Source organism: Buteo buteo, unplaced genomic scaffold, assembly GCF_964188355.1.
Source record: "Buteo buteo unplaced genomic scaffold, bButBut1.hap1.1 HAP1_SCAFFOLD_83, whole genome shotgun sequence".
Lineage (NCBI taxonomy): Eukaryota > Metazoa > Chordata > Aves > Accipitriformes > Accipitridae > Buteo > Buteo buteo.
Window position 1 is genome coordinate 327,501 of NW_027439247.1, and position 10,000 is coordinate 337,500.

The following is a 10,000-nucleotide window of genomic DNA, read 5'->3' on the forward strand; positions in this document are numbered from 1 at the left end:
CATCCGGCTGCCAGCCACCGGGACCGGCTGCCGCTTGCACTCTGCCCAATTCGTGCATGGGCTCCAGCTTAAGGCCGGAGAAAACGCGATGAGGTGCCGCCACCTCTAACCCGGTACAGCGCTGCAGACCTTTCCACCGAGCCCTCCTGCAACCAGGCAAGCCGGGGCAGGCCGGACACCACAGGCCGCCCACGCGTGGCTCATGCCGGCAGAAACAGGACGAGGCGCTGCGGCCTCTCACCTGTGCCATCATCGGGCCCTCGGGGGCTGGGGGGAAGCTGCGGCACGCACGAGAACCCCCAGCCGTCTGCATCCGGCTGCCAGCCACCGGGACCGGCTGCCGCTTGCACTCTGCCCAATTCGTGCATGGGCTCCAGCTTAAGGCCGGAGAAAACGCGATGAGGTGCCGCCACCTCTAAACCCGGTAGAGCGCTGCAGACCTTTCCACCGAGCCCTCCTGCAACCAGGCAAGCCGGGGCAGGCCGGACACCACAGGCCGCCCACGCGTGGCTCATGCCGGCAAAAACAGGACGAGGCGCTGCGGCCTCTCACCTGTGCCATCATCGGGCCCTCGGGGGCTGGGGGGAAGCTGCGGCACGCACGAGAACCCCCAGCCGTCTGCATCCGGCTGCCAGCCACCGGGACCGGCTGCCGCTCTGCCCGCTCCAGCTTAAGGCCAGAGTCAAAGGACGAGGTGCCGCCACCTCGCCCGCCCATCACCAGGCCCTCAGGAGGCGGCGGCAGCCGCGGCGGGCTGGATGCTCACGGGCAGCTGCCCTCGCATATACCAGCGCTCCACCTTTGCCATCATCGGGCCCTCCGGGGCCGGGGGAAAGCCGAGGCAGGCTCGGCTCCACCCGGTCTTCCAGCGTTCGAGTGCCGGTGGCCGCCGCCGGCCACCGGGCTATGCCCTGCGGAATCCACCTTTGCACCTCTCGCACCACTCGGGTCAACAGCCACCGCCAGCCTGCCAGACCCTCGCAGGCGCCCGGCTGGCTTACTTGGAAAACACCGGGAGAGACCAACTGGCCGAACAGACAGAAAACGAGCCGAACCACCAGGCAAAACCACCACCACAACGGCCGCCCAGCGCTCCACTTCGCCGGCTGAGCCGTAAGCCTTGCAGCCGCTCACTAGCGCTGCTCCGTGCACGAGTCACCACTACCTCCTATAGTACGGGAGATCACGTCCCCGCCCCCGGCCGGCTCCAAGAGTGCCGTCCCTGCCCACCGGGGAGACCCGCCAATGACACCGACTTTTACGATGACGTAACTGGAGGCAGCGAAAAACAGCGACCCCTTGGCCAGCTCCGAGAAAGTGGCGGGGCTATCAGGTCTACCTCCCCGCCCCCGAAATGCGGCTAAGTCCCGCCGGAGCCGGGTAGACCTGGCGGCTCTTTTCACCGGCCGCTGCGGCAGCGACACCCCGCGTCCTCCGGGCGCCGCCGGCGGCCGCGCCGGCCTCCGGAGCCGGGTAGACCTGGCGGCCGCCCGCGGAGCCGGGTAGACCTGGCGGCTCTTTTCACCGGCCGCTGCGGCAGCGACACCCCGCGTCCTCCGGGCGCCGCCGGCGGCCGCGCCGGCCTCCGGAGCCGGGTAGACCTGGCGGCCGCCCGCGGAGCCGGGTAGACCTGGCGGCTCTTTTCACCGGCCGCTGCGGCAGCGACACCCCGCGTCCTCCGGGCGCCGCCGGCGGCCGCGCCGGCCTCCGGAGCCGGGTAGACCTGGCGGCCGCCCGCGGAGCCGGGTAGACCTGGCGGCCCTTTTCACCGGCCGCTGCGGCAGCGACACCCCGCGTCCTCCGGGCGCCGCCGGCGGCCGCGCCGGCCTCCGGAGCCGGGTAGACCTGGCGGCCGCCCGCGGAGCCGGGTAGACCTGGCGGCCCTTTTCACCGGCCGCTGCGGCAGCGACACCCCGCGTCCTCCGGGCGCCGCCGGCGGCCGCGCCGGCCTCCGGAGCCGGGTAGACCTGGCGGCCGCCCGCGGAGCCGGGTAGACCTGGCGGCCCTTTTCACCGGCCGCTGCGGCAGCGACACCCCGCGTCCTCCGGGCGCCGCCGGCGGCCGCGCCGGCCTCCGGAGCCGGGTAGACCTGGCGGCCGCCCGCGGAGCCGGGTAGACCTGGCAGCCGTTCGGTGCCCCTTGGGCGGGGGGGGGCGGGGGGGGCAGGTGCGCCTGTTTTTGGTTCGTTTTTTTCGTTTTTTTTTTTTTTTTTCTTTCTTTTGAGATTTTAGCAAATCTGATTAAAAGGGCCACCCTCTCCCGGTTCTCCCGGACGGCATTTCTTTCCCCCTCCCCTTCCCGAGTTTGAACCACTTCTACACCAAGGGAGCACGTTTAAACGTACTGTCTGATGCAAGAGTTATTTCACCTTTATTGATTCCGGCGGGAAATATTAATACAATATTAACGACAACCAGTTTTCAAAATAATTTTTGTTTCCTGACACACACACACCCCCCCCCCCACCCTCGTCGTTCTCATGCACGTGCACGCACCTATTCCGAGCCGGTGGCTGCCAGGCACTTGCCAGCTTCACCACACCAGCCAGCCCCTCTGCTCCGCTGCTGCCCCCCCCCCCCCCCAACCATATTCTGTCGGCGGGGTCCGGGCAGAGGTGGCAGCCCCCGGCACAAACTGCCCGGCTCCCCGGCGCGAGTTCGCTGTTCACTGGGTGCCTTCAGGACTGGTAGCCCCTTGCCAGGTTCAGGTTCGGGTCCCGGCGCTGCTGGGTGCTCGCCGACTTTTGGTTTTGGTTTTTGCGGTCTTGGGCTTTTTTTGGGGGGTTGTTTTTAATTTTTCTCCCCCCCCCCCCCGCCTGTTTTTTTTTGGTGTTTTTTTGACGTTTTCCTTTTTTTAATAAAATAAATACTTTAAAATACATATCTGCGATCCTGCAGGCACTGCCACCCCCCCCCCCCCCCGGTGACACACGCGCGCTCAGAGGCGCGCGCACACACACACACACACACACACAGAACGCGACGCAGGCACACACAGCTACACGCACCCCTGCACCGGTGTGCTCCCCCTCCCTCCCCGCGCTGCAGTCCCGGACCTGCAGGCCAGTAGGTGCAGCCCCCCCCCCCCCCCCTCCCCCGGCCCCACCCGATCACAGACTTTCCGGCGCCCTGGAGACGGGGGGTTGGGGGGCGGGTGGCTGGGTGGGGTGGTCTGCAGCCCGGCAACGGGGCCCCCGGAAACTGTGGTGTTTCCCGCCACGGCAACGGTCTGCTGCTCAGTCGCGGCGGCAGCAGCGGCGGGGAAAGGAGGCTAGAAAAGAGGGGGGGCGAGAGCGGCTGGCGAGCAGGCGGGGAGCCTGGCGCAGAGGTAGGCTGGCGAGGGGGGACGGTGTGTCTTTTCGGAGAAGGCTTCTGTTTGGATCGGTTGGAGTTTTATTTTTTTTACTTCTCTCCCCCGTCCCCGTCCCCGTCCCCGTCCCCGTCCCCGTCCCCCCCCCCCCGGTCGTTTAGTTTTCCCCCCGCGGCGGGGGCGGGCAGGAGTGGAGCAGGGCGAGAGCGGCTGGCGAGCAGGCGGGGAGCCTGGCGCAGAGGCAGGCTGGCGAGGGGGGACGGTGTGTCTTTTCGGAGAAGGCTTCTGTTTGGATCGGTTGGAGTTTTATTTTTTTTACTTCTCTCCCCCGTCCCCGTCCCCGTCCCCGTCCCCCCCCCCCCGGTCGTTTAGTTTTCCCCCCGCGGCGGGGGCGGGCAGGAATGGAGCAGGGCGAGAGCGGCTGGCGAGCAGGCGGGGAGCCTGGCGCAGAGGCAGGCTGGCGAGGGGGGACGGTGTGTCTTTTCGGAGAAGGCTTCTGTTTGGATCGGTTGGAGTTTTATTTTTTTTACTTCTCTCCCCCGTCCCCGTCCCCGTCCCCGTCCCCCCCCCCCCCCGGTCGTTTAGTTTTCCCCCCGCGGCGGGGGCGGGCAGGAGTGGAGCAGGGCGAGCAGGCGGGGAGCCTGGCGCAGAGGCAGGCTGGCGAGGGGGGACGGTGTGTCTTTTCGGAGAAGGCTTCTGTTTGGATCGGTTGGAGTTTTATTTTTTTTACTTCTCTCCCCCGTCCCCGTCCCCGTCCCCGTCCCCGTCCCGTCCCCCCCGGTCGTTTAGTTTTCCCCCCGCGGCGAGGGCGGGCAGGAGTGCAGCAGGGCGAGAGCGGCTGGCGAGCAGGCGGGGAGCCTGGCGCAGAGGCAGGCTGGCGAGGGGGGACGGTGTGTCTTTTCGGAGAAGGCTTCTGTTTGGATCGGTTGGAGTTTTATTTTTTTTACTTCTCTCCCCCGTCCCCGTCCCCGTCCCCGTCCCCGTCCCACCCCCCCGGTCCTTTAGTTTTCCCCCCGCGGCGGCGGCGGGCGGGAGTGGAGCAGGGCGAGTGCGTGGCTGGCTGAGAAAGAAAGGCGGGAGCGGGGCCACGGGTGCGGCAGGATAGGGACTCGGCAGCTGGGGTTTAGAGACGGCAGGGCACCGGGGGGGCTCCCCTCTCCCGCCCGGGCACGGAGCCGGCAGGGACGCCGCAGGGTCCTAAAGTCTCCCGCCTTCCACCACCGGGGGCGGCAAGCCTGGTGGCGGAAGGGGGGAGCAGGGGCAGCCAGGCTCGGCGCGAACTGCGTGGCGGGAGGGCGGGGGGGCGGTGTGTGTGTGCGTGCAGCGGCGGGCCCGGGGTGACGGGGGTGGGGGGTGTCGGCCCGGGGCCCTGTTTCGGGCGGGGGGGGGGGGGGGGCTGCGCGCGTGTGCGTTTTGAGCGCACGACTGTGAGCGGGGCAGCGGGTGGAGGGTTTGGGCTGGGGGGGGCCGGTTGCGGGGGGGGGGGGTGCGCACGTGTGTAGCCCCGTGCGAGTGGGTGCGGTGGCGGGCGGGAGGTGTTTGGGGCGGGGACTCGAATGGGGGGGGGGCAGTGCGTGCGTGCGCGTGCGTGTGTCTAAGGGCGGGTGAGCGGCTGCAGCAGCAGGCGGTGGGCGTTCGGGCCGGGGGCCTGTTTTGGCGGGGTGCGGGCGCGCACGCAGGTGGAAATGAGAAAGATTTGTAACGGTGTCGCTAACGCCGCTTTCTCTGTTACAGCCCGGGTGGTCGGCCGCTTCGACGTCCGGCCTGCGCCCGTGCCTGCCTACGGGCGATGCGCTCGGCTCCCGGTCGGACCCGTCCCTGGCAAAGCAGCAGCCGCGTGCCTCGGCCTGGGCAGAGACCTGGGGCTCCAGGGCCCCAGCCAGGGCTGCCGGAGAGGCGCGCCGCGCTTCCGACAGAGGGGCATCAGCGGCTCCGTCGCCGGCGGGATGCGTTCGAGCGGTGAGGAAGGTCCCAGCGGCCTTAGGCGGTGGCGGGGGGCGCGCTCCTTCGGCGACGGGGAGCGGGGGGGAAACGGCCCCGGGGCGGGCCGGTCAGCCGGCACGGCGGCCACGCGAGCTCGTCGTCTCCGAGGATGCTCGGCTAAGTCGGCCTCGGCCACAGGGACCGCTTGTCAGGCAGCCGACTGGCTTTCTTCAGAGGCCTGCGAGACCGCCGTCCCTCGGAGGCCAATGAACAGTTAATGCGCGATAACGCAGGGGCCGGAGAACGCTAACGTTAACCAAGAGCGTCGCAAGGTCCTAAAGGAGTGCCGCAATCAAACTTTAGGAGTCGGTAATTTATAATACTGGTGACTACTAATCGAGTCATATTCAATCCGTGACGATCCGCTGGTAGGTACGTACGTACGTACGTACGTATTCCTTCTCCGGCTATTAACGAAGGGATGCACACCTAGCGTGCGTGAACGAATGAGTTTTGTTATTTAAGGAACTGCCAGAAAGCGTATTACCGCGTAGCGCTAAATCAGTCGGTAGGTGACGCTCCATAAACGATACAATCCAGCATCGCTCGTCAACTGTTAATAACTTCAATCGATGACGATTCATAGCGTATCGATTCTTCTGTATTCGTTTAGGAGCGGATCCCACGCCAACGGTGCCACGCGGTACCCGGACGGCCACCGACTCGTACAGAGACGAGAGAGCAGCGTCGGCGCCTCTTCCCGAAGAAGTCGTTACCGATAAAGTACTCCGACTGCGGGTAACGCTTTGCTCTCACGTTTTTGACGCGTGCCTGCCTGCCTGCCTGCCTGCCTGCGTGCGCGGTAAAAGACAAGCTGTCAGACACAATAAATTTTAAGAAAGTGGAATCGCGGAGCGGTCTTAATACACTAATCAGGACCGGCCCGTAGTGCGGCCAGGGAGTGCAGGCCGACCCTGCAGCGTGGCCAGGTTTACCCGGAGACACAGGTAAGGAGGCCAGGACTACCCCGGAGCATCAGGTAGGGATACCGGGCTGACCCCCAGAAAGTCAGGTAGGGTGGCCGGGCCTACCCCGGAGCGCCTGTAGGGACCGCAGGTGTACCCCGGAGCACCGGTAGGGGTACCGGCACTACCCCGGAGGATGAGGTAGGGGCGCCAGGCCTACCCCGGAGCGTCGGGTAGGGACACCGGGCTGACCCCAGAGGGTCAGGTAGGGTGGCCGGGCCTACCCCGGAGCGCCTGTAGGGACCGCAGGTGTACCCCGGAGCACCGGCAGGGGTACCGGCACTACCCCGGAGGATGAGGTAGGGGCGCCAGGCCTACCCCGGAGCGTCGGGTAGGGACACCGGGCTGACCCCAGAGGGTCAGGTAGGGTGGCCGGGCCTACCCCGGAGCGCCTGTAGGGACCGCAGGTGTACCCCGGAGCACCGGCAGGGGTACCGGCACTACCCCGGAGGATGAGGTAGGGGCGCCAGGCCTACCCCGGAGCGTCGGGTAGGGATACCGGGCTGACCCCGGAGGGTCAGGTAGGGTGGCCGGGCCTACCCCGGAGCGCCTGTAGGGACCGCAGGTGTACCCCGGAGCACCGGCAGGGGTACCGGCACTACCCCGGAGGATGAGGTAGGGGCGCCAGGCCTACCCCGGAGCGTCGGGTAGGGATACCGGGCTGACCCCGGAGGGTCAGGTAGGGTGGCCGGGCCTATCCCGGAGCGCCTGTAGGGACCGCAGGTGTACCCCGGAGCACCGGCAGGGGTACCGGCACTACCCCGGAGGATGAGGTAGGGGCGCCAGGCCTACCCCGGAGCGTCGGGTAGGGATACCGGGCTGACCCCGGAGGGTCAGGTAGGGTGGCCGGGCCTACCCCGGAGCGCCTGTAGGGACCGCAGGTGTACCCCGGAGCACCGGCAGGGGTACCGGCACTACCCCGGAGGATGAGGTAGGGGCGCCAGGCCTACCCCGGAGCGTCGGGTAGGGACACCGGGCTGACCCCGGAGGGTCAGGTAGGGTGGCCGGGCCTACCCCGGAGCGCCTGTAGGGACCGCAGGTGTACCCCGGAGCACCGGCAGGGGTACCGGCACTACCCCGGAGGATGAGGTAGGGGCGCCAGGCCTACCCCGGAGCGTCGGGTAGGGATACCGGGCTGACCCCGGAGGGTCAGGTAGGGTGGCCGGGCCTACCCCGGAGCGCCTGTAGGGACCGCAGGTGTACCCCGGAGCACCGGCAGGGGTACCGGCACTACCCCGGAGGATGAGGTAGGGGCGCCAGGCCTACCCCGGAGCGTCGGGTAGGGACACCGGGCTGACCCCGGAGGGTCAGGTAGGGTGGCCGGGCCTACCCCGGAGCGCCTGTAGGGACCGCAGGGGTATCCCGGAGCACCGGTAGGGGTACCGGCACTACCCCGGAGGATGAGGTAGGGGCGCCAGGCCTACCCCGGAGCGTCGGGTAGGGACACCGGGCTGACCCCGGAGGGTCAGGTAGGGTGGCCGGGCCTACCCCGGAGCGCCTGTAGGGACCGCAGGTGTACCCCGGAGCACCGGCAGGGGTACCGGCACTACCCCGGAGGATGAGGTAGGGGCGCCAGGCCTACCCCGGAGCGTCGGGTAGGGACACCGGGCTGACCCCAGAGGGTCAGGTAGGGTGGCCGGGCCTACCCCGGAGCGCCTGTAGGGACCGCAGGTGTACCCCGGAGCACCGGCAGGGGTACCGGCACTACCCCGGAGGATGAGGTAGGGGCGCCAGGCCTACCCCGGAGCGTCGGGTAGGGATACCGGGCTGACCCCGGAGGGTCAGGTAGGGTGGCCGGGCCTACCCCGGAGCGCCTGTAGGGACCGCAGGTGTACCCCGGAGCACCGGCAGGGGTACCGGCACTACCCCGGAGGATGAGGTAGGGGCGCCAGGCCTACCCCGGAGCGTCGGGTAGGGACACCGGGCTGACCCCAGAGGGTCAGGTAGGGTGGCCGGGCCTACCCCGGAGCGCCTGTAGGGACCGCAGGTGTACCCCGGAGCACCGGCAGGGGTACCGGCACTACCCCGGAGGATGAGGTAGGGGCGCCAGGCCTACCCCGGAGCGTCGGGTAGGGATACCGGGCTGACCCCGGAGGGTCAGGTAGGGTGGCCGGGCCTACCCCGGAGCGCCTGTAGGGACCGCAGGTGTACCCCGGAGCACCGGCAGGGGTACCGGCACTACCCCGGAGGATGAGGTAGGGGCGCCAGGCCTACCCCGGAGCGTCGGGTAGGGACACCGGGCTGACCCCAGAGGGTCAGGTAGGGTGGCCGGGCCTACCCCGGAGCGCCTGTAGGGACCGCAGGGGTATCCCGGAGCACCGGCAGGGGTACCGGCACTACCCCGGAGGATGAGGTAGGGGCGCCAGGCCTACCCCGGAGCGTCGGGTAGGGACACCGGGCTGACCCCGGAGGGTCAGGTAGGGTGGCCGGGCCTACCCCGGAGCGCCTGTAGGGACCGCAGGTGTACCCCGGAGCACCGGCAGGGGTACCGGCACTACCCCGGAGGATGAGGTAGGGGCGCCAGGCCTACCCCGGAGCGTCGGGTAGGGATACCGGGCTGACCCCGGAGGGTCAGGTAGGGTGGCCGGGCCTACCCCGGAGCGCCTGTAGGGACCGCAGGTGTACCCCGGAGCACCGGCAGGGGTACCGGCACTACCCCGGAGCATGAGGTAGGGGCGCCAGGCGTACCCCGGAGCGTCGGGTAGGGACACCGGGCTGACCCCAGAGGGTCAGGTAGGGTGGCCGGGCCTACCCCGGAGCGCCTGTAGGGACCGCAGGTGTATCCCGGAGCACCGGTAGGGGTACGGGTACTACCCCGGAGGATGAGGTAGGGGCGCCAGGCCTACCCCGGAGCGTCGGGTAGGGATACCGGGCTGACCCCGGAGGGTCAGGTAGGGTGGCCGGGCCTACCCCGGAGCGCCTGTAGGGACCGCAGGTGTACCCCGGAGCACCGGCAGGGGTACCGGCACTACCCCGGAGGATGAGGTAGGGGCGCCAGGCCTACCCCGGAGCGTCGGGTAGGGACACCGGGCTGACCCCGGAGGGTCAGGTAGGGTGGCCGGGCCTACCCCGGAGCGCCTGTAGGGACAGCAGGTGTACCCCGGAGCACCGGTAGGGGTACCGGTACTACCCCGGAGCATGAGGTAGGGGCGCCAGGCGTACCCCGGAGCGTCGGGTAGGGACACCGGGCTGACCCCAGAGGGTCAGGTAGGGTGGCCGGGCCTACCCCGGAGCGCCTGTAGGGACAGCAGGTGTACCCCGGAGCACCGGTAGGGGTACGGGTACTACCCCGGAGGATGAGGTAGGGGCGCCAGGCCTACCCCGGAGCGTCGGGTAGGGACACCGGGCTGACCCCAGAGGGTCAGGTAGGGTGGCCGGGCCTACCCTGGAGGGTCAGGATGGGGGGCCGGGATCCATCGCCGCGTGCCCGTAGGGACAGCAGGTAGAACTCCGGCGCATCACAAAGGGTTCCGCCACGGGCCCAGAGTACTGGTGGGGGAACGGGTTCTATCCCGGAACGTCGCCTGGGGACACCGGGCGTAAGGCGGAGGGTCGGGTAGGAAGGCTGGGTCTAAACTCGCGCGCCCGTAGGGACAGCAGTTTTTCCCCCGGCGTACCGGGCGGGGGTACCGGTACTGCCCCGGAGTACTGACGGGGGTACACGGGTACTACCCCGGGGTACCGGGCGGCGGTATACGGGTACTACCCCGGAGTACAGGACGGGGGTATACGGGTACTACGAA